The following is a 26,089-nucleotide window of genomic DNA, read 5'->3' as shown; positions in this document are numbered from 1 at the left end:
GGGGGAAGGGAACAGCCAGAGTTTCTATCATGCAGATTACCTAATCTTTCTTTCAGGGGTTGTGGGGGAGGGGGAAATGGAGAGGGCTCCCAGGACAGACTACTTTACCAGAAAATTCCAGACTGGTTGATTAAGATATTTCTAGGAAAGGTTTAAACAGCAATTAGGTCAGGTATTAAATCTACCATGGGCTTTAGCACAAATGAAGCCATTTGGGACCTGTGGTTTTTTCTCTTTAATAGATTTCTCAGGCAAAAAATAAATAAAGTGTAAGTAAATTTTTTAAAAATTAATCTTGAGACTCAATAATAAATAAATAACCCAATAAAAAATGAGCAAAGAATCTGAATAGATATTTCTCCAAAGAAGATATACAAATTGCCAATTAACACATGAGAAGATGCTCAATTTTATTAGTCCTCAGAAAGTGCAAGTCAAAATACTAATGAAATATTTCATACCCAGTAGGAAAACTATAGTCAAAAAGTCAGATAATAGCAAGGATTGATGAGACTGTAGAGAAACTGAAACCCTCATTGACTGCTAGTGATAATGCAAAATGGTGCAGTCACTTTGGAAACAATCTGGTAGTTCCTCAAAAAGTTAAACATAGAGTTACCACTTGACACAGCAATTTCACTCCTAGGTTTATATTCAAGGGAAATTAAAACGCATGTCTACACAAAAAATTTCACATGATTGTTCATAGCATCATTATTCATAATAGACACAAATTAAGTACTACTAATACTATTTGTCAACTAATGAATAGTCAAACAAAATGTAGTATATTCATACAATGGAATAGTATTTGGCTATAAAAAGGAAATGAAGTACTGATACATGCTACAACATGGATAAACCTTGAAAACATTAGGCTAATTGAAAAAAGCCAGTCATAAAAGATCACATACTATACGATTCCATTATGTGAAAGATCGAGAATAGGCAAATATATAGAAATAGAATGGTGGTTGCATAGGGCTGGAGGGAATAATGGGTGATATAGCTAAATAGAGTACAGGTTTTCTTTTTGCAGTGATGAAAATGTCCTAAAATTTATTGTGGTGATGGTGTACAATTCTGTGAATATACTAAAAATCTTTGAATTGTACACATTAAGTGGGTGTGTTGTTTGATATGTAAATTATACTTCAACAAAATTTTAGAAAAAAAATAATTCCTAAAATAACCTGAGAGCCCAAAAGGAGGGATATGCATCAACTTCATTCATTTGAATTTAATATGATGACTTCTCAGAGGTGTATGTTAATTAGCACTTTGATTAGTAAGTGCTTTGTGATATTTAACCCAAAAAGCAAATAAAGTATTCACTACAGATATAGAGGTAGACTGACTTGTCCTTTTTAGACAGGTTCATCTCAATTTATGCCAAACTCAGACAATAAAGCATTAGTTTCACACTGATGGTGATTACATGTTCTCCTTTTAAGTATTTGGTAGTTGCAATAAAAGGCAATTAATATTGCATGATACAACCATTATCTTTGCTCATTTAATCATTGTGACCATGTTTTCTATAAAGCAAACTATAAAAACTACTAGTAGACTTGTTAGTTTCTCTAAATTGATAGCTCTAAAAAAATGGCATTTAACTTTTCCTCAGGAAGAACTATATTTAGTTCAATTGTATAATATACCAACATGGAGAAAGTCTAACATATTCATATTCTGGCACTCAATAAAGCCAAGATCAATTTACTAGGCACCCCCATGGAAACAAATAGGCCTTTTATACCTCTTAATAAAGAAAGATAATTTCTGGCTTTCATCACAGAGTTTAAATTTGCCAAAGAAGTAGTAGAAAAGCTTATGTTTCTCAAGGTGATGCTTTCTGTGAGCCATTTTCAAGCTCTAGAGTTCACGTATTATAAACAGGCAATCCTTGTGTAGTTTAAAAACAAAACAAAACATTGAACTTGTCTTTGTGATATAGCACATTATATACATAAAAAGCACTGGAATAAAACTGTCTATCAGACTGAATATAGATCACCATGATGTTGGCAAAAATGCTATGAGGTGTGTGTGTGTGTGTGTGTGTGAGAGAGAGAGACAGAGAATTATCTACTCCAAACTTGCTGATGCTTGCAAATACTCTTAAATATAATAAAGTTGTATCAAGATAAAGTGATGGCTAATGACTCAATCAGAAGAGTATACAAATTTCTGAAGATAAAATTGGAGAGATTAAATTTTATTTTCATTTTAATTCAATATAATTATTTTCTAAAATACTAACATATAAGAAAAAGAATGCATAACTCCAGGATTCATCATCTTTCTTTTTATATTTGTAATAGCAGTTCTCATGTGATAGGCTTTTATAGTTACATGAGTACAATTATTGTAGAAGAAAAAGGAAGTATTTTAATTTGAGAATATTTTTGTTATAAATCTAAATAAGAGTATGTTCTATAACTTTGATTGTATTTTGGAAAGTTAGATATCACGGAGAAAACGGGAGAATCATAAAGTTTTTCAACACTTAAAACATCCTTGTAATTCTTCAAAAAGCAGATTTATCATCAAAGCTCCAATAATTAAATCATTGTTATATCTTTGTGTCCTACAAAACAGCCTCTGATTGGAACAAACTTACTACAGTTTTGATCGAGCTACCAAAAGAGAAAACACTTCAATAAAACATAGTCTGAAAGTACTTGTTTTCAACTTCCTACATAACACCAGCTCAAACTCAAACTCACAAATACAAACACTGAGCCAAATATATACACATATATACTAGGGATGCCAAAAAAAATGTATACAAGTGGACACTTTGGCCAACGTTGTTCAAGCAATAGTTTGCCGTCATCAGAAGAGTCTGGACACTGATGGTAACCACTTTGAGCACCTCTTGTCATTGCAGAAGTCAAATGTGACTTGTATTCATCTTTTGTTATCGGTATATATTGAGCATTATAATTTGAATAGTTTTTTTCCTTTCTTAAAATATGTATACTTTTTTTTAGCTCTCTCTATATTTTTTTTCTTAAATACTTAAATATATATATATATATTCCTGGACAAGGTGATCAATCAATGATTTTGTCTATATGTATACCCTTCCTTTGTTGTTTTTTATAGTTCAGAAAGACATATTACCCACCCCTGAAATTTGATCTCAACATAACTTTTAATGAAATATTTTGGGAGGATAGCATAGGTGATACAAGTTGACACTTAATTTAGGATACGTGAGTTTAGGATATCACACACACACACACACACAAAAAAAAACAACAATTTTATTATTGACACAAACCCAAGATATTTAAGGAAAAGAGAAAATAATTGAATTAAAGAAATCTTAAAAGAAAAAAAAAATCTTAGACGGTATAAAATGTCCAATTATAATGTCTGGATAATGTTTAAAGCAGAATTAAATTTGAAATTCTATGCATACATTTTAAATTAATTATTCATAGTTTGTGTTGTTAAAATACAGTACGGCTTTTTTTTTTTTTTCAGTAAGACAGCTAGGTCTATCATGGCAAGAATTTACATACAATAAACTCTTCTGATCCACCTTTTGGACCAGTTTTTCATTGTGCTGGTGTCAATTTGTAGTCTTGCTGTCAACTCAGATAAAAAAAAAAAAAAAGCATGTATGAATATGTCTACAGTTTACCACCATCAGAATCAATTGGAAATTATGATTGCTTTACATTGCTTATTTGCCTTCAGAAAGAAAGACACATTAGCATTTTTCAGTTTTGTCACTCATAATATATTAGCTGGAAACAGTACCACTTTGGATTCAGGTTAAAGAAAGGAAAGGGAAGAATTGAAAAACAAAAATTTTCACCAGAAACTAGTGTGTTTAGTTCTGTTAAATTATATGTAGCAGATTAAATATAACAATGGGTTCTAAATTCAAGTAAGAAAAGTAATAAATCAGTCTTTAGACACTACAGGGTGCCAAACTCTTATCTTTAGGTTTGGTCCTAATATTAAAATAAAACTAAATTATAACCAATTGACCATAATATGGATCACAAAACATGAAATTCTTTAATCCAGAGATTTTATATTGCATTGTGTTCAATTATGTTGATAACAATTACAGGTTATTGCTTTAGAGTGCCTAAATTAATTTATTTCGGTGAAGCTTGAGCAGTTACTCTGTATCAGGCACTGTGTGAAGTGTTGATAGACAATTAAAACTGGGACATGATCCTCACCCTTTAGGAAACAATTTGAAATATATTCAAATAAATTCAAACTTTGCATTAAAGCATATATTAAGTCCTGTATACATTACATTTCAGTGACAATGAAGTATAATTAATTCATCATATATTCTGGAGTTTCAGGCTGTCCACAAATTATTATTTCACTTTTTTTTCCCCAGCTGCAGAAAGGCTAACCTGTACTAATTAGCTATTGCCACAACAATGCTGCATCATAAAACATTTCAATTTTTCAGTGGTTTATGGTTTGGCTGAGCTAGGCTTACCTTAGCTGGTACCTAATGTTTCAACTGGACTTGGCTACAGGTAATGCCAAGTTTAAGTCTACTCCATGTGTGTCATTCTTACAGCCCAAGCTTAAGGGGCAGTGGGATAACTGCCCTCTCCCCACACAAGAACACAGGACATGGTGAGGCCAAAAAGGAACACCCACGGAGCCATAGATAGGGGAGTCATACCACTATATTCTCGCTGGCGGCTGGGTTGGAGACACAGGAAGCAGGAGCCACACGATCCACAGCCTGCCGTCTGCTTCTCTGCCAACCAACCAACCAATCCAGTGTAGCCACGGCAGTTATATATATGGCTAACCGATAACAGCTGATGGCCAACTACTCACAGCTGATGGCCATCTACTACCCAAGCCCACACCTTTCCATGTGAGGCTGAGAACCTGGAAACTTCTCTCTGGGCATTTTTTTTTTTTCTCATGGAGATGGCATAAGTGTCAAGAGGGCAAAGCCAACCTGTGATCAACATTTCAAGTATTTGCTTACATCACATCAGCTAAGATTCCATTGGCCAAAGTAAGACACATGGCCACATAGAAATTCAAAAAGCAGGGAAATACACTTCAACCACCATTAGGCCCTGGCAATAGGGTGAAAGAATATCTCTCTGTTAAAGAGGAGTGAGGAATGAGATCTATAATTCAATCTCCCACACCATCCCTTCTTGCTTTTGTTCTTTTTTTTATAAGTGTTGTCTCACCACTCTTTCTCCCACAAGCAGTGATGGCTGAGTTTCACATTTGTGCTCCTGAGGATGTTTACAGCTATCCACCTATCGCTGCATTTGCAGTTTCATGAAGCTGTACTAATGCTTTAGAAGATTGTTACCTTGTAAAGGCCATCACAGTATTCTATCCCCCTTTGGAGTTCCAGGGCTTTTCTCTTTGCTTGCAGTTTAGACAGTATACATGCACAATATTTGAACTAGTAAAATGAGAAAAAAACAACACGTGTATTTATTCATTGAAAGGTATTTCATTAATTGCCCTATTAATGTTGGTAGCAAATCATTTGAAGCTGCTTTACAAAAAATTATTATGAATTTTGATGTTTATTTGAAACAAGAAATGTGTAACACTAGTTTAATTATGACTCTTTTCTCTATTACAAGAAATAGATACACTTGGCCAGCCAGCTATCAGGAATTCTGAGAACTGGGACAGCCTATCCTAAGGAATGCAACACACTGAGAAGCATTAGGACAATGATAATTAAGAAAAAAATAGTAACAAAAGCAGCTACCAATTAATTTGTAATGCCAGGCATTGAGCTCAGTGATTTGTGCCATCACTCACCTTCGCATTAACCTGAGTAGCTTCTCTGATTGTGCCCTTTCATAGATTTGGTGAATGGGGTGATGAAGATTTACAACCTTTACTCTTAACCAGTACAAAATGGGGCCTCTGTTGAGACTGGGGAGGGACAGCTGAGGACAGAAATCATGTGGACTGGGACAGTTGCTAAGAGCTTCACTGGCATTCCAGTGACAGGCCACAGTGAACCTGAACATCTAGGGTCTTTTCCTGCCATTGCAATATCTCCCTCTAAGGCCAAAGGGGATTGTGAATCATATTTCTCACTGAGGAAGCAAATATGACAATTGCCCACCAGAGAAGTCCTTGTGGATTTAGAAGCCCGTAGATACCAACTAGGACCTAGTTCAATCACAACTATCCTTAGGGAATTGTGCAGGCCAGCTCAAAAGCAAGGCTATTTCATTTATATTTGATAAGTTATCTATCAAAACCTACAGTTCTTAAGGTATTAAAGCTCTATCCTTAATAACATGGCCTTAGCCGGATTTTATATAAACATAAAAAATACCGTATATGTAGATAAGCTTCCAGCTACAATATTAACGAGTTCTGAAGATCTAATGGACAATACACCTAATAATGCTGTAGCATATATTTTCACATTGCTAAGAAAGTCTTTCGTGTTCTCACCATGAAAAAGAAATGGTAATTATGTGACGGGATGCCCATATTAGCTAATACTATGGTGTAACCATTTTGCAAATATATAAATGTCAATACATTGTATACCTTAAACTTAAAAAAAAAATCAAGAAATGTTAACTAACTTCCAATATGACTAATAGTTGGTAAATAATTTCTAAAATGTATGGAACGAAACATTTTCCCAGAATATCCAAAAACAGAATTTCCAGAATATTTATTATGACTTGTAGCTACAAAAGAAAGTATTTTAACCTTTTAAAAATACTTACTAAATTAAAAAAGAAACTTGGAAATATTTTACTGGAAATATTAACAGCCTTTCCCCATTTTTCCCCCTCAGGCTCTCTCTGTCAAGATGCACCTCGAAGTGTAAATTTCAAATTAACTGTAACTCTTTTTTGTCTGAAAACTTCAAAAATACGTGCTTCTGTGTAAATAGATTGAACTATCAACCAGACTTTTGAATGTGCGTGGGTGAGTTTTCAAAATGGAAGTTTTTATAACAGCACAAAAATTAAATTTATAAAAAGAAGTTAAAAATCACCTAAGACTTTGTACAAAAATCCAACAACATTAATGGTTGTACAAACCATACTTAGTATCAGTTTGAATGTAGAAGATATAAACATAAAGTGAGTGAGTAATCAGAATGGCTCTACCTTCAATGTTTGAAATAACTGAAGGAATAAACCACCTAAGGGACTATATGAGACCAAAAGTGTACAAGTTTTGTGCTGGGTATTTGGGCACATCGTTAGTCTAAATTTATTATACATTGATAAGATACAGTTGCTGTAAATAAAAAACATGTTTTGAATATTGAAGCTCTTTTATTAAGTGTCAACATAACATCAAACATAAAGCAAATTCTGGCAAGTCTGTGGCCTCCTGCCTTTCAGTGTTCTTATGCGAGCTTCATTCAATTTAGTATTTGTCGCATCTCTGCAAATGACTAATATAAAAAATAAACAAGGTTCTGTTTCAGTTTTCATTTCCAAGGGCATAGCATCATGCCTTCTACTGAATGAAATAGTTGTATCTAGTGTTTCTGAAGCATAAACACATTGTAGGACTATGCTTTCACAAATACAAAAGTTGCTTGCTGTTAAAAACCCCACGACACTTTTGTCTTATGAATAGTATTGCATCTTCATGTTTCATTAAACCTTCAATTAATGCTAGAGCAACCAGCACTGGAGCTCTCCCAAGACCTGTGGCACAGTGAACTGCAATACAAGAACCAGGAGCTTCACGGAATTTCTGTTGTACAAATTTTAGCCACTTATCAACAATCTGGCTGGTTGCTGATCCACCATCACTAAAAAGCCAGTCCAGAATCTGGACACCTTCTTTCTCCAAAATGGTAGTGTAGTAAGTTGCTTCACACATTCCTACTATGGTGGTAACTTTGTTCTTCTTAAGTTCCTGTAAGAATTTGTTTAAGAAGGTTTTGGTTTGACTGTGCACAATAAGAAATCTCTGGGCCAGCCTGGTGGCTCAGGCAGTTGGAGCTCCATGCTCCTAACTCCGAAGGCTGCTGGTTCGGTTCCCACATGGGCCAGTGGGCTCTCAACCACAAGGTTGCCAGTTCAACTCCTCGAGTCCCACAAGGGATGGCGGGCTGCGCCCCCTGCAACTAACAACAGCAATTGGACTTGGAACTGAGCTGCGCCCTCCACAACTAAGATTGAAAGGACAACAACTTGACTTGGAAAGAAGTCCTGGAAGTACACACTGTTCCCCAATAAAGTCTTGTACCCCTTCCCCAATAAAATCTTTAATAAAAAAAAAAAAGAAATATCACATTCTTATATGTAACCCCTGCAGGAGCAAGGTAGTTCATCTCAGTATTGTTGATGTGATTACATTGTCAAAGGTACAGAAAGGATGTAAAGGAACTAAAGTCTACTTCAAAATACTGCAGTTGAAGTTTTCAGTGAGTTGAATATGCAAGTTAGGAGTAATTGAAAACAAAATCAACCTTCAAACGAACAAACAAAATCAATGTTTTAACACAGTAGTAATGAGTCAATAGAAAATCCGTGCACTCAAATTTACTCCATTCCCATCAGAACTCTTGTAATGTCCTGATACTCAGTTCAGCCCTTCAATGCCCAGGTTATTAATTTTTATAGTCTCTTCTCCAATAGTAACGACTTTCTAGAATTCACTAGTCTGCGTAGAGGTTGACATAGAGGTTGACGGGGCGTGCCAGTAATCCCTATGCCCCTTCAAAGTCCACAAATGTGAGACCATGATCGCTGGGTTACTGAGGGATGTATTAAGTCATTGACAAATGTGGCCTAACCAGACAGCTGGTCCCGAGGTGCAAGTGACACTGCCCAGTGCACAGCTCTGGGGAAAGCGCGTCATCGAACAGATCTACTGTTACCTGAGTCCAAAGTGCACCTTAAGGGTTCAGATCGTAAGTCCTACCTGTCTTCCTTTAGTTTTCTGTGCCAAGGACAAAGGGAGAACGGCCACCAATCACGGTCACGGGATCCCCACCAAGCTCCCAGTAGGAGAGGCCGGGCAGCGGTCAAGTGAAGATGGGAGCATCACAAAGGGTCAAAGGCCTTCCATGTAGCAGAACTATTTATTTCCATGGTGATGTTTCATCAACTAGTTTACAGGTCTTTCCAAGCAACGTTTCTAATGCACAGATGTTTCATATTAGATGAATTAAATGTCAGTTCCCTTTCTTCGTATAAACAGCAAACAAAAGGTGACATTAGAGGTTGCCCTGAATTAATATGACAATTTAATCACTTAACAACAGAATAATTGATCGTAATATCGATGATTCTTTTGGCGCAGCTGTTAGGTGGCAGTGTGCTCCAGGCTGACTTGGAAATCATTCAGTTTTTTTCCTCCATTTGCTACAAAACTGATGTGTTTTACATCCAACCACTACAGGCATTTCAAATCAATTTCCCATATACAAGCATGATCTGGTTTCTCAGACTTAAAAATCATAAGTATTAAAAAGAAAGAAAAAACAAAAGAATGAACATAAGTCTTCCAAAAAAAATCTAAAGGTCTAATGCGACTCTTTCCTTCATTTAAACTGCAAGGGGTGAGAAGGAAGTTAGTATGGAAAAAGAGATTATGGAAAAATATATGATATACGTTCATGTAAAATGATAACATCATACTTTTTGTCTCCGAGTAGATAAAAATAATGTATGTCTATATGGTTATATTCATATTCTTTATTCAAGCACATGGCAAGAAAACAGGGAGTGTGCAATTCAAAATCACACTATACTTGTCAACACTGTATAATCAGCTTCTGTAATTCATTGAGTCACTGGAAAATTATAAATTGCAAGATTTACATGCATAGGTACAAATGTATATATGTAACTGTATACATATATATAGCAAGTATATATATACGCACACATATATATGTATATACACAAACATACATTACTTTCATTACATTACTTGTATTATAAATGAATTCTGCATCTGCAAACATATATACAACATATTTCCTTCTCTGAGATGACATATCCAAATTAGTAACAATTAAAAGTAGACTAAAAAATGATTTGTCATATTTCCTTATATTTTCCCTATAAACATATTCCTATTTCCTTTCCATACATTTTAAATAAAAATCCAGAAGAAAACAATCTTATTTTCAAGATTCTCATTTTGTTAATATATTTTGTAAAAATATGTCCACTGTCAGAGCACATGCGTCTCCCAACTCCTGACTAAAATTCCATGAAAAGAGAAGAAATATATGCATTTTAAAATAATCTATTTATAACACCCCATAAAAAATAAAAATGTGTCATTTAATGGATATTTACAAAGGGAGACCATGGGGTATTTTACATTAATTCAGTACACATTTATTAAAGCTCTCCTACATGCCAGGCATATAAATATTGGTAAAATCCAGAGTTAGTCCATCAGAAGCTCGTTATCTACATGAGAGATATACATATAAAACTAAATTTAAAAATGAAAGACGTACCCATAATAGGAACAGAATTCAGTGGAGGACGTGAATAAATCTGCCGGGCATATGAAGCAGGACACTAGAACAAGTATTCTCAGACAAAATAACATTTACTCATTTATACATTGATCTTTCACCCTTTTAACCACAATATGTCTCTATAGTAGATGTATACTAAAAATGTTTTTATGAGGGTTAAATGCCCACCAAATAAATTGGCAGCAAATAATAAACAGCAGCAGAGGGAGGCAAGATTAGTAAAGAAGGAATCATCATGCATGAAATATAACTACGTAGAAAGAAATGTGGAAAATAGATCAATAACTGCTCTTTGATGCCCCAGGAAAAGAAAAAAATGCTGGGAGACACCTGAAGTAAAATATCACATGCCACATACAAAGTTGAATCAGCCACTACTTAATGCTGAATTTAAAAAATCAATTACTTAAAAAAAATTCTATTCAAGGAATTCTAAAAAGTGAAAATTGGATTATTTATGTAAAGTATTTATTTATTTTTTTTTAAATTGGGGAATGCTGAGGAACAGTGTGTTTTTCCAGGGCCCATCAGCTCCAAGTCAAGTTGTTGTACTTCAGTCTAGTTGTGGAGGGCACAGCTTAGCTCCAAGTACAGTCGCCATTTTCAATCTTTAGTTGCAGGAGGCGCAGCCCACCATCCCATGTACGAATTGAACCAACAACCTTATTGTCGAGAGCTCATGCTCTAACAAACTGAGCCATCCGGCCATTTCCTGTAAGATATTTTAAATATGAGAGATATTACAAGATATACTATACTTTGCAAAGATAACTATAAACCCAGTAGAAATTATATTTTTGAATTGTTGAAATTTTTTTATATTTTATTTTAGTTTTGGTACAAGATAAATAAGAGGTTAAACTGTCTTACCAAATAAAAAGTTAAAAAAGCATATGGCTGAATTAATAGTTTTTCCAATTCTTCTGCATATTTAAAATATTTTATAAATTCCTAGATATTTTAGACATCCGAAAATGATCATTTTTTCATATAAATTATTAAGCCCTAACCTATCATTAAGGTCTTTTTATTTGCAAAACAGGTTATTAAATAAATGGTATTAATTAGATGCAATCTAAAATTTTTATTCTCAATTCCTTTCTTTAAACTTACCATTTACAAAGTTCGTCTATAACAAATACCTGGGTAACCATAAACTCTCAAAGCTGAAATAAGAATAAACAATTATATCTGGATGGTGGAAAGGGGAATAATGATAAGCATTTTTAAAAGATGTCAGTTTAACCATTTTAGACCACATTGTCATATAATTTTTTTAAAAAAGAATACAAAACCAAACATTTTCTTGATACTTCATTTTCTTGTTGTTTTACCAGATCTAGGGAAATAATAAATAAGTTTTTTTTAATGAGGAAGGAGTTTCAATAGAATAGGAGAGAAAATAGTATGAGGTGGGGCAAAATAATAATCAGAGGAAAATAGGGAAAGAAAGAGGATAGAAAAAGCATGGGGAGAGGTTTGGAGAAATTCCCTTTTCCCCTTTACTCCAGAGTAACTAAGGGTAGTTAAAGGGAGGTATAGGACAAACTTATTGCCAAATAACACACTGTGTTAAAACAATAGGATTTAATGTTCTCTGGATTTGTGATATAAATGGATCCCTTGTCTGCCACCATAGTTAAACAGTTTGCATGATAGATAGCCTGTTACCTCACTGTTGCATTAATGCTGTGATGGAATATGCACATGTGCAATGAAGTGTGCAAAAAGAATTAATTTCTAGACCAGGACCACCATTAATATTCACACAATAATATCTGTTCCATTCTCTGAGAGGCAAAAACAATTAAAGTGCTTGGATTTCATTTAAATTTAATGAGAGCAGAATCGGTTTAAACCTTTTCTGGGGACATAGGTTAGGGGTAACTTAGGCCCAGGCATATATAGTTAGACCATCACGTGACTGGAAAAAAAGCATGGCATGCTAGAGTTATTGATGAAATAATACATAAGCTTCCTTCCAATAGCAAGTGTGTCTACATGGGTCAAAAAGTAAAGATAAATTGTGAGTTAAGACATCGTTATGCCTTTTTTTTGTATATCAGTGTCAAAGCCTACATAAAATATAGAATCCTGAAATGCATAATACTTAATACTTTTTTAGGAATATGAAAACTTACACCTATTTTTAACATAAATATTAGGACATAATTGTCATTGAATAAACCACACATATTTAATGTGCATAGTTTCATAAATTTTCACAAAGGTATATATCCATGCAACCATCAAGATAATAAACACATACATCGTCCCCCCAAATTTTCCTCACGGCCCTTTATAATCTCTCCTTTTAAACTGCAACACTATCCCCTATTTCACCTGTAGGCAACCCTTTTATGCTAGTATTCATTCGTTTGAATTTCTTGAAGTCTTATTTAAATAGGATCAAGCAGTACAAACTTTTTCTTGTCAGCCTTCTTTCACTCAGAATACAGACATACCTCATTTTATCGCATTTTGCTTTTTTGTGCTTCACAGATATTGCAGGTTTTTTTACAAATTAAAGGTTCGAGGCAACCCTGCATTGAGCAAGTCTATTGGCACCATTTTTCTAACAGCATTTGCTCACTTTGTGTCTCTGTGTCACATTTTGGTAATTCTTGTGATATTTCAAACTTTTTCATTATTATTACATTTGTTGTGGTGATCTGTGATCAGTGATCTTTGATGTTACTACGGCAAGACCTTCCATCAGCAAGAAGATCACAACTCCCTGAAGGCTGAGATTGCTAAAACTATTTTAGCAATCAAGCATTTTTAAATTCAGGCATATACATTGTTTTCTGGACATAACGTTATTGCACACTGAATAGACTACATTGTAGTGTAAAAGCAATGTTTATATTCACTGAGAAACCAAAAAATGTGGGTGACTTGCTTTCTTGTGATAGTCTCTTTATTGCAGTAGTCTGGAACTGAACCTCTATTATCTTCGAAATTGTTTCAAGATTCACTATTACGGGTGAAATTTTGTCCACCATGAAGATATGTTGCTGTCCGAACATCCAGTATCTCAGAATGTGACTTTATTTGGAAATGGGGTCAGTACAGATATAATTATTTAAGTTAAGATGAGGTCTTACTGGAGTAAGGTGGACCCTTATTCCACTATGATTAGCGTCCTTATAAGAAGAGACACAGAGATACTGACATGCAAGAGGAATATGTCACGTGATGATAGAAGCAGGGACTGAAGTGTTGCAGCTGCAAGGTGGGGCTGAGTCCACTATGACTGGTGTCCTTATAAAAAGGGAGAGCTTGGACACAGATACAGACATTCATAGGGAGAAGACTATGTGAAGATACACACAGAAAGAATGCCAAGTGATGACGGATGGTTAGAGTAACGCATCTCCAAGCCAAGGAACACCACAGATTGCCTGGAAACCACCAGAAGCTGGGAAGAGGCAAGGAAGGAGTCTCCCCTACAGGTTTCAGAGGGTGCGTGGCCCTGCTGACACCTTGATTTCAGACTTCTAGCTTCCAGAACTGTGAGACAATAAATTTCTGCTTTCTAAAGCCACACAAGTTGTGGTACGTTGTTACAGAAACCCTAGGAAGCTGAGACAACTTGTATCAGAACATTGTTCCATTTTATGAATATTGCACAATTTGTTTATTCATTAAAATTTTCAGAACCCTTGAATGGTTTTCAGGTATATGCTCAGTGGTATCGCTACAGTCTAGAGTACATTCAACTTTAATTTGACTAAGTGCTGTCAAGTCTATATACAGATTGGCAATAGTTAACGTACCCAACAGCAGGACCCAGGGTTTCTATTTCCCACATCTGCACCAATACTTGCAATGCACAATTTTTTATTTGCCAATGTAAAGTGGTATCTTCTTGTTATTGTAATTTCATTTTTTTATTACAGATGAGTTTGATTAAATTTTTATATATTCATTCACCTGTTGGGTATCCTCTTTGCTGAATTGTCCATTTATAGCCTCTGCTTATGTTTTTATTCATTTCAGATGTTACAAATATCTTTTTCTCATCTTTGGTCCATTGGTTAGATTTATTCTGGGTATCCCTCATTGATTAAAAAACTCAGAAAGCTTTACCGAAGCCTAATTTGTGGGGGGTACATTCCACAAAATAAATTTGTGGGGGATACATTCCAAGTCCACCCAATGGATGCCTGAATTTGTGAATAGTACCGAGCCCTATTATACTATGGTTTTTCCTATACATATCTACCTATGATAAAGTTTACTTTAAAAATTAGGTACAGTAAGAGAGCAAGAAGAATAACGAATAATAAAACAGAACAATCATAACAATATACTGTAATAAAAGTTATGGGAACGTGGAATTAATAAGTAAAATAAGGGTGACTTGAACACAAGCACTGTGATACCACAATGGCCAATCTGATGACTGAGACAGCTACAAAATAACTGATGGGCAGGGAGTGTCTACAGTGTGAACACGCTGGGCAAAGGGATGATTTACATCCCAGGCAGGATAGAACTGGATGGCAGGTGATTTCATCACACTACTCAGACAGAGTGTGATTTAAAACTTATGAATTCTGTATTTCTGGAATTTTCCATTTCATATTTTCAGACTGCTGTTGATGACCACGTGTAACTGAAACCACAGAAAGTGAAACTGTAGATAAGGGAGGACTATTGTTTTTTGACATAATCGAATCAATCCTTTTCTGGGCCTCATGACTGATACTTTTTGAGCCTTATTTAAGAAGTTCTTTCTCCACTTGATCTTAGCCAAAAGGCCGAGAAGTGATGAGAAGTTCTTTCTCAAACTTAGTTGACAATACATTCTTCTAAATTGTTCTATATTAACTTTATAATATTATCTTTCTAATGTAGTTTTCTAAACCATCTGGAATTCATCTTTTTATATTTGATAAAGCAGGGGTCGTTATTTTTCTATATATACCAAACAAATTTTCCTAACGTTATTTATTAGACAGTCTGAGACTGATCATGTCACAGACAAGTGCTCTCTATTGATTTCCAGGCCCTTGTTTATCTTCCCTAATGTGGTCACACATCATCCAGGAAATGTAACATTATAACATTTAGCTTTTAAAATAATTTTTCTCATGATTAGTGAACACTTTTCATCATATTTGAGAGACAATGAAAGAAATCTATTGTTTTCCCCAATTGATATTAAAAGCTAATTCTTCATATATTAGTATATTCCAATGATTTGTTTATTCCTGAGCCAATAACACATTTCATTTTATACATTACAAATAATTGAATATGTGGAGAGGAATTCCCCTTGATTTCCAGCTTTGTAATTTTCTCCTAGAAATTCTTCTGTCTTCATTTTTCTATAACTTTTTTCGATTATTTTTCATTGATAAAGGTAAACTTATTTTGAATTGTGTTGAAATTATAAATTAGTATAGGAAAAATTGATAAGCAATACTGAATCTTCCCATATAAGAAAACAGTTTACATGTATACAAGAGCTCCATTGTATACTTCAGCAGAGGTTAGAGTTTATTCATATAGACTCTGCACGTTCTCTGCAAAATTTACATTACTATTGGAAACTTGACTATGGATTAATTCCAAATATTAGTGGTTAACCAACATCCTCTCCTCTGGACAGGAATTCTTTTTATATACTAGTTTGCCATAAATAAATTGCAATTCCAAACACACATTTCATAAATAATTATTTGTCTGTGCTGTAGAAGTCTGGAGTTACCTCAGATCTTGTTCTGTTTGTTTCCATCAGACCTCACTAGGAGCCCTTTCCTGCAAAATGATCCACTTGTTAAGGAAGTACAATATTAAGGGAGAACCTGATGCTGTAAGTCATGTTTCTCAGAGTTGAGGTACAAGTTCTCAATTATCCCAGGTCTTTCTAAAGTAACCTTAAAAGGCCATGATGCTTGCTCTAAATCTGAGGCAGTGGTAAGCAAACATTTTCTATAAAGGGTCAGATAGTAAATATTTCAGGCTTTGCATGCATGGCAGGGGAGAATTAATTTTTCTTCTACATTTCTTAGTTCTTCTGGCTGGACTAATAATCAAATTAACATGAGACAGAGTAACAGGAGAAAAGGGACCAAATTTTATTACGTACATATGTACATAGGGTGGTTCCATAATACTATAAGACTGCTGTACAGATCAGGCAGTTAAGGCTTATAGGCCATCTTGAGCTGAAGGGGGTGCGGGTGAGGGTGGTGGTTTGGGACTTCAAAGGGCAGGAAGGCAATTCACAGGGAGATAGAAAAGCAAATGTTTGGTAAATAGATGTTTGCTGGGCTATCTTTAACACTGGAGCGCAGAGAGGATTTTGAATCTAGGGCATCCCTAGGTTCCTCCTTGTGTATCACACACTAGTCCATATTAAAGTATAGTTATCTATGATAATATCTTCCTTCCTATAGCAGACCTGCTATCTAGATATTTTTTAGGCAGTTAAGGGGGAGGTCAATGGTTCTTCCCGAGTCTTGTTTCTTAAAAATAACCAGTTTAAAATAATCAATATCCCAAAAGGCATATTTTGGGGTAGCAAATTCTGCTTTCCCTCACATGCCATATGGTCTCTGTCACAACTACTCAACCATGCCATTGCAGCATAAAAACAGCCATAGACAATATATAAACAAATTGGTGTGGCTATGTTCCAATAAAACTACATTTACAAAACCAGGCAGTGGGCCAGATTTGGCCATTATGAAGTACTTTGCTACCCTCCTGCATTCCAAATTTTGCACTGAAACATCTGAGGAACTTTAAAAAGTGATGTCTCTACAGATGGCAAACAAGCATATGAAAAGGTGCACCACATGATATGTCATCAGGAAAATGCAAATTAAAATAACAGTGAGATACCACTACACAGCTATTAGAATGGCCAAAATCTGAACACTGACAACACCAAATGGGAGGCACCAGGAACTCTCACTCATTTCTGGTGAGAATGCAAAATGGTTCAGCCACTTTGGGAGACAGTTTGGCACTTTCTTACAAAACTAAACATGCTCTTACCATATGATCCAGCAATCACACTACTTGGTATTTACCCAAAGGATCTGAAAACTTAGGTCCACACAAAAAACTTGCACACTGAGGTTTATAGCAACCTGATTCATAAATGCCAAAACTTGAAAGCAACTAAGATGTCCTTCAGCAGGTAAATGAATAACAAACTGTGGTATATTGAGACAATGGAATATTATTCAGCTCAAAAAAGAAATGAGCTGTCAAGCTATAAAAAGACATAGAGGAAACTTAAATGCACATTACTAAATGAAATAAGTCAATTTGAAAAGGCTAAGTACTATATGATTCAAATTATATGACATTCTGGAAAAAACAAAACTGTGAAGACCCTAAAAAGATGAGCCAGGGGTTGAGGAGGGGTGGAGGAATGAATAGGTAGAGTACAGAGGACTTTTAGGGCAGTGAAAATCCTCTGTACTATGATATAAAAAAAATATATAAATGGAGCCACTTCAAAATGGAGTTGGAGCTGCCATCCCAGAGGAACTGCCTTGCAGGCCTTACTCCTCAAACCTTTGGAATGTAAAAACGTTAGGGCAAAATAACCTTTGGACTAGACCTAAAGCAAAATTGTAAACCAAATGACTGCAAAACTAACAGGGAAGCAGGTATTTATGACCAGCAAGACTGAAAATTAAAGACATTCTTTATAATTAGTGTCACAATATTAGCTTATCTGCATCTATAGAAATTCCTTCCTTAGCTTATCTGCACCCACAGAAATTTGTTCCTTCAATTCATGTAATTATTTCCTTTCCCTTTCTCATAAATACCCCTTGACTTCACCTCCTAATTGGAACACTATTATGTTTTCTGCCAGAGACAGTGTTTCCAGAACAGCTTTTGTTTTGTTTCGTTTTCTTTTGATCTCAAATAACGGCTTGTTGCCTCTCGCTTTGGCCTTTTCTTTTTAGGTTAACAATACAATAATGATAGATACTTGTCATTATATATTTCTCCAAACCCATAGGATGTACAAGACCAAGAGTGAACCCTAAGGTAAACAATGGACTCTGGATGATTATGATGTGTTAATACAGGTTCATCAATTGTGAAAAACGTACCACTCTCATGAGGGATGTTGATAATGGAGGAGCTTATGTATGTGTGGAGGAGGAAGGAAGTATATGGAAAATCTGTTTGTTTTCCTCAATTTTTCTGTGAATCTAAAACTGCTCCAAAAAGTCAAGTCTTAATTAATAAAAAATTCTGTCTATGCTCTACCCCCTAGAAATTCGGATATAGTTGAAATAAGCCTGGAACCTATTTTGCTGTTGTTTTAGTTTTTTAGCTCCCCTAAATCAATAACCAAGAAGCCAGATTTGAAACCGACATCCTTGAGGCATTTTCTCAAAATGTATCTACTTTTAGATGCTGCAAATGTCACCTGAGCACTTGTTAAAACTACAGATGCAGGGTACCACTACAGACCTATTGAATCAAAATCTCCAGGGAAGTGCAGATTTGCAAAGTCTAGCGGGAACCCCAGGTGACAACTACCATAAGAAAAAAATGAGAAAACACTGCCAACAGGCAAATTTCTGCTTTCTGTATTTCTCTGCTCTGAAGCTCACACTAAATGCCTTGGACAAATAGCCTTCTATCTGGAGATCATTCATTCGTGGAGGTTAGCCAAAACTTTTCTGGAGGTAGAGAATTATGAATAGATCATTTTAAAGGCATAAATTCCCTAATAATACCCTTCCATATATACACTTCTCTGAAATTGATTTGACTGTGAAAGGTACGAGTTCATAGAATTCCTCTCTCTTTACATAAGAATTACATATTGAGTCTTCTTTGCAATTCTCACCCATCCTAGTCCTACAATGGAGCATTACCTCAGGGTGTGAAAATCTCCAGGGCACCAACAAAGGGAAAGCCTACTTTAAACTTGAATCAAGGAAGTATAAACCGATTAAGCTCCCTGTATTTTCCTGTTTTCAACACATTTCAGTTATGAGCCATCTGTTAGAAATTTGGTATTTTGCCCTGTGATGAAATGTTCTGAATTCAGTTATGTGGTACAGTATGATGGTAGGAGTAATGACGATATTTATTTAATGCCTTTCTCTCCTCCATCAGACTATCGTTAAGGAACACATCTCCTTTGAAGGGGAGTCTCATGAGAGAAAAGTAAAGAAAGTTTTAGTAATAAAGCAGCTACAGACTAAATGTATCCCCCAAAATTCAAATGTGGAAACCTAATCCCCAGTGTGATGGTGTTTGGAAGTGGGGCCTTTGGGAGGTAATTAGGTCATAAGACCAGAGCCTTCACGAATGGGATTAGTGACCTCATAAAAGTTCCCAGAGAACTCCCTTGTCCCTTCTGCCATGTACACTTATAGTGTAAGACAACTACCGTGTTTCCCCCAATATAAGACCGGGTCTTATATTAATTTTTGCTCCAAAACACGCATTAGGGCTTATGTTCAGGGGATGTCATCCTGAAAAATCATGCTAGGGCTTATTTTCCCGGAAGGTCTTATATTTGGGGAAACACGGTATATTGAAACAGGGCCCAGTTGGGATCCCCAGTAACAGAGGCCTTGCAAAGTCCAGGCCTCAGCTTTCCTTGACCTATAGTTTAAGGATCACCCCCCTGTGGCTTGAGCTCGGAATGTCACCTGTCCCACCCAGTTCCCTGTTTTAGAAAATTACCCTGAAACTTATGATTAATACCCTGAGGCTTATCGATCACAATCTCAATGGTCTAGCATTACTTTCCAGGCTATTCCCATCATTGCTCCTGGGTTGCTGAAGCCACCAGAGAATCATGCTGCCAAAGGGAAGGCTCCATGCCGACCCCTTAGAACCATTACATAGCCTTTAGAGGAACACCCAGATTTTCCCTTAAATACCCCCAGCCAGTCTGAGACTGTTAAGGCAGTTTTTGAGGTGTGAACCCGCTGCCTTCTCAGACCACCGGTGCTCTGATAATTAATGCTTGTCCTATGGCTCAACTCATATGTCGGTCTATTAGTTGAGCGGTGCACGAGCCCTGGACTCAGTTGCCCTCCTGCTTCTGTAAGACATACTGAATGCTTGAAATGATGTTTTCCACATATGTAGAAATATAGGCAACTCTTTTCAGCTTTTCTCAATGTTCATCCCTAAGGGGGAGTCATTAGCCAGAAAGAAAATTACCTCCAATAGCCAAAGTAGTACTAGGTAATGCTCTTAATACTGTTATATGGAACTGAAAAGTTCATATGGAACATTTTCCAGATACACTGGATAAAACTCAAAAATAATAGAATTATCTGATTTCATTCAAATTTAGTACAGGCTTTTGATAATGAAGGTAAAACTTATTTTATCAAATCATATTCTGAAATATTCATCTCCTTTATAAATCCAATTCTCATTTCATCTTGTAAAATATTTAATATTTTCTTCCACACATTAATAAAAAATAAAATGTTAGCTGGCAGAGATTAAATAATGAGGATAATTACTATCATTTTATTTTAAGAGGAAGTACAGATTTCACAAAACTTTACTTTGTAATAATTATAAATATATAAAATGTACTTATTGTTTTAACCAATTTTATGCTAATCATCATTGTAATGTCAGGGAGCAAAACGTTTCCTTTACCCATCAAGGTTTTCCTGGCTGGTCTAATAATCAAATTGACATGATGTTATCAAACCCCAATATTTGAGTCTATTTTACCTTTGTGCACTTGCCCAAATAAATGCAGGAACAGGCGTTTGCTGTGGAGGGAGAAGTAATTTATTACAGGATCAGTGCCAATCCAGAGAACAGGTAAGCTAGTGCTCTGACAGACATGTCTCCCCGGTGGCATATAGATTCCAGATTACATAGGACAAAATCACAAGACACCGTGGGTTAGGGGAGTCGTGTAGAGAGCTAATTGGTTGGAGGTGAGGTAAGGGGAACAAATCATTTCTTCAGGTTTTGAGGACAGCTCTGAGGTTTGCTCTGGTGTCCCTGTCTGGTTTCAGGGAAAAGTAGCCAAGGGATGGGTCCACCTTAGGGCTCAGGTGCTAAACAAAACTTAGATCCAGATGTTATCTTTAGACTGTCAGAGGTCAGGTCCTGGCTATTGTCTTCTGCACCACAAGGGTTAACGATTATCAGGGGGAAAGGCCAGGGCTATTAGAGTTTTAGAGGGTGGGGGGGAATGATTTCTAAAGCGATAGTCAGAAATCAAATCAAAATCGTGAGGACCCTTGTTTCAATGAGACAAATTAGCAGGAGAAAAACAAATTAAAGTTCGATAACAGGTATATGTCCTGTATACATAGGAGAGACCCAGGAAAACTGTGTGACTTGCCAAAATGGCAGAAACTTCACCTTAACTAACACCTTCAGCTAAAGACAAAAGAAGATGTTGGTGGTGGAGGTGTCAATTATGGGAGGTGACCGGGCAAAGCACATAGTAGACAAGAGTCAGGTTGTTAATGTAAATTTAAGTCCTTGCTGTCTCTATTGATAGTGAAGGGAGGCCTGGTACAGGGAGGGAGACACCCTTACAGATGGAGATTTCCCTGACAAATGTAAATGTCCCTCACAAAGGGTAACTTCCACTTGGTTTTCAGAGCTTCTCCCCTATCTGGTGGTTCTTAAAATTACCCAGCCTAAAATAGTCAATATCCCCAAAGAGGCAGGCACATTTGGGGTGGCAAACTCTGCTCCCCTACAGTAACACAACTAAGTCCACAAAATATATTTTAACTTTGTTAAAAACAACAATGGGCCAAAATGGACTCACTTATACAAAGCCAAGTCAACAAACTAAAAATTAATAACTAACCTATTTGCAGCTTTAGCCTCTCCTAGCAGTGGAATTTTAAAACAATCAGTCTGGAATTTCCTCATTAACACTAGTGAGACAATCTGCCTGATAAGACCCTCACCTTCCCATAAGGGAAGGTGTCCTTGCAGGACATTTTAAACCTTAATCCCACCCTCATTCAGCCTATAAAAACTTTCCATTTTGCACATCTCACTGCAGTGCGCTTCTAATGGTTAAAACGGATGTTGCCCGATTCATGAATCACTTAATAAAGCCAGTATCGTCAAACTGAATTTTATTTTTAAATAACCCTTAAATCCTTATTCCCACAGGCATAAAATACATTATAATTTCAATCCGCATATATACTATATATTTGTTTTCTTAGGGCTGGAGGTTATACAAGAATAACTTTCAAAAGTTAAAGTTATAAAATGAACACATGTGAAATATTTATTTAACTCAATAATGAGTGAAATAGCATGTGGGAAAGCTGATTCAAAGGAGAATTCAAACAGCAGTTATGTTGTCAGTATAAGAAAGGCATTCTGAAATATGGTTGCTAAATTGGAGACAAGTTCTAATTTTTAATTTATTGGGGTGACGATTGTTAGTAAAATTACATAGATTTCAGGTGTACAATTCTGTATTACATCATCTATAAATCCCATTCTGTGTTCACCACCCAGAGTCAGTTCTCCTTCCATCACCATATATTTCATCCCCCTTACCCTCATCTCCCTCCCCAAAACCCCCTTACCCTCTGGTAATCACTAAACTATTGTCTGTGTCTATGAGTTTTTGTTTCTCATTTGTTTGTCTTGTTTTTGGTTTATATACCAAATATCAGTGAAATCATAGGGTTCTCTGCTTTTTCTGTCTGACTTATTTCGCTCACCATCATACTCTCAAGATCCATCCATGTTGTCACAAATGTTCCTATATCATCTTTCCTTAACGCCGAATAGTATTCCATCGTGTATATATACCACAACTTCTTTATCCATTCATCTATCGAAGGACATTTTGGTTGTTTCCATGTCTTGGCCATCGTAAACTAAGCTGCAATGAACATTGGAGCACACGTGTCTTTATGGATAAATGTTTTCAGATTTTTCGGGTAGATACACAGGAGAGGCATTGCTGGGTCACATGGTAATTCTATTTGTAAATTATTGAGGAACCTCCACACTGCCTTCCATAGCAGCTGCACCAATCTGCATTCCCACCAACAGTGTATGAGGGTTCCTTTTTCTCCACAGTGTCTCCAACACTTGTTACTATTTGTCTTGTTGATGATAGCCATTCTGACTGGGGTGAGGTGATATCTCATTGTGGTTTTTATTTGCATTTCTCTGATGATTGGTGATGTTGAGCATTTTTTCATATGTCTATTTGCCATTTGTAAGTCCTCTTCGGAGAAATGTCTCTTCAGATCCTCTGCCCATTTTTCAATTGGGTTGTTTGTTTTTTTGTTGTTGAGTTTCATGAGTTCCTTGTATATTTTGGATATTAGACCTTTATCGGAGGAACTGTTTGCAAAAATCTTCTCCCATTCAGTCGGTTGCCTCTTTATTTTGTCGATGGTTTCTTTTGCAGTGCAGTAACTCTTAAGTTTCATATAGTCCCATTTGTTTATTTTAACTTTTACTTCCATTGCCTTTGGAGTCAAATTCATAAAATGCTCTTTGAACCCAAGGTCCATAAGTTTAGTACCTATGTTTTCTTCTATGCAGTTTATTGTGTCAGGTCTTACGCTTAAGTCTTTGATACATTTTGAATTAATTTTGGTACATGGTGACAGATAACAGTCCAGTTTCATTCTTTTGCACGTGGCTATCCAATTCTCCCAGCACCATTTATTAAAGAGGCTGTCTTTCCTCCATTGTATGTTTTTAGCTTCTTTGTCAAAAATTATCTGTCCATATTTATGTGGTTTTATTTCTGGGTTCTCAATTCTATTTCATTGGTCTATGTGTCTGTTTTTCTGCCAATACCATGCTGTTTTGATTATTGTAGCCCTGTAGAACAAGCTAAACTCAGGCAGTGTGATACCTCCAGCATTGTTCTTTTTTCTTAAGATTGCTTTGGCTATTCGGGGTCTTTTGTGGTTCCAAACAAATCTGATGATTTTTTGTTCTATTTCTTTAAAAAATGGCATTGGGATTTTGATGGGGATTGCATTAACTCTGTATATTGCTTTGGGTAATATGGCCATTTTAACTATGTTGATTCTTCCAATCATGAGCATGGAATGTCTTTCCATTTCTTTGTCTCTTCTTCAATTTCTTTCAAAAATGTGTTATAGTTTTAAGCATATAGGTCTTTCACATCCTTGGTTAAGTTTATACCTAGGTATTTTATTCTTTTTGCTGCAATTGCAAAGGGAATTGTTTTTTGCATATCTTTTTCTGAGATTTCATTGTTAGTATATAGGAATGCAATGGAGTTTTGTACGTTGATTTTGTAGCCAGCAACTTTACTGTATTCGTTGAATGTTTCTAACAGTTTTTTGGTGGAGTCTTTAGGGTTTTCTATATATAGCATCATGCCATCTGCAAAGATCGATATTTTAACTTCTTCATTCCCAATTTGGATGCCTTTTATTTCTTTCTCTTGCCTGATGGCTCTGGCAAGGACTTCCACCACTATGTTGAAAAGCAGAGGTGATAGGGGACAGCCCTGTCTTGTTCCTGAACGTAGAGCAAAGGGCTTCAGTTCTTCACCATTAATTATGAGGTTAGCTGAGGGCTTGTCATAGATGGCCTTTATTATGTTAAGGTATTTTCCTTCTATACCTATTTTATTAAGTGTTTTAATCACAAATGGACGTTGTATCTTGTCAAATGCTTTTTCTGCATCAATTGATATAATCATATGATTTTTGTCCTTTATTTTGTTTACGTGATGTATCACATTGATGGATTTGCAGATGTTAAACCATCCTTGTGCCCCAGGGATGAACCCCACTTTGTCATGATGAATGATCTTTTTAATGCATTGTTGTAGTTGATTTGCTAGAAATTTGTTTAGAATTTTTGCATCAGTATTCATCAGAGATATAGGTCTGTAGTTTTCTTTTTTTGTGTTGTCCTTACCAGGTTTTGGTATCAGGGTAATGTTGGCCTCATAAAATGAGTTAGGGAGTACTGACTCTTCTTCAATTTTTTGGAAGAGTTTGAGCAGGATTGGTATTAGATCCTGTTTGAAGGTTTGGTAGAATTCACTAGTGAAGCCATCTGGTTCCGGACTTTTGCTTTTGGGAAGGTTTTGGATGACTGATTCAATTACTTTACTGGTGATCGGACAGTTTAGATTTTCCAGTTCTTCATGGTTTAGCCTTGGAAGGCTTTATGTTTCTAAGAACTTGTCCATTTCTTCTAGGTTATTGAATTTGGTGGCATATAGTCCTTCATCATATTCTTGAATGATCCTTTGTATTTCTGTGGTGTCCGTGATAACTTCCCCTTTTTCATTTCTGATTTTGGTAATTAGTTAGTGTCTTCTCTCTTTTTATCTTAGTGAGTCTAGCCAAGGGTTTGTCAATTTTGTTAATCTTTTCAACGAACCAGCTCTTTGTCACATTAATTTTTTCTATTGTCTTTTTGTCCTCTATTTCATTTAGTTCTGCTCCTATTATTGTTATTTCCTTTCTTCTGCTGACCTTGGGTTTTGCTTGTTCTTCTTTTTCTAGTTCTTTAAGGTGTAACATGAGGTTATTTATTTGGGATTTTTCTTGTGTCTTGAGATAGGCCTGTAATGATATAAATTTCCCTATTAAAACTGCTTTCGCTGCATCTCAAAAATTTTGG

General features: G+C 35.7%; 1 protein-coding gene and 1 pseudogene across 2 annotated transcripts in view; one reads left to right on the top strand and one right to left on the bottom strand.

Moving 5' to 3' along the window:
• LOC308494923 (uncharacterized protein) overlaps positions 1-26,089 on the bottom strand; it is a 102,564-nt gene that overhangs the window by 28,841 nt on the left and 47,634 nt on the right. The gene's annotated exons all lie outside the window — the stretch shown is intronic.
• The window catches only part of LOC308494465 (large ribosomal subunit protein eL32-like), a 39,563-nt pseudogene continuing 22,238 nt past the window's right edge, over positions 8,765-26,089 (top strand). Inside the window, exon 1 of the transcript in view lies at positions 8,765-9,051. The product of the transcript in view is annotated as a large ribosomal subunit protein eL32-like (transcript). The remainder of the gene's footprint in view (positions 9,052-26,089) is intronic.

This window comes from Rhinolophus hipposideros, assembly GCF_964194185.1.
Source record: "Rhinolophus hipposideros genome assembly, chromosome: X".
NCBI classification, from domain to species: Eukaryota; Metazoa; Chordata; class Mammalia; order Chiroptera; family Rhinolophidae; genus Rhinolophus; species Rhinolophus hipposideros.
The sequence above is the reverse complement of the archived record's forward strand: the minus strand, read 5'-3'. Positions and strand labels throughout refer to the sequence as shown.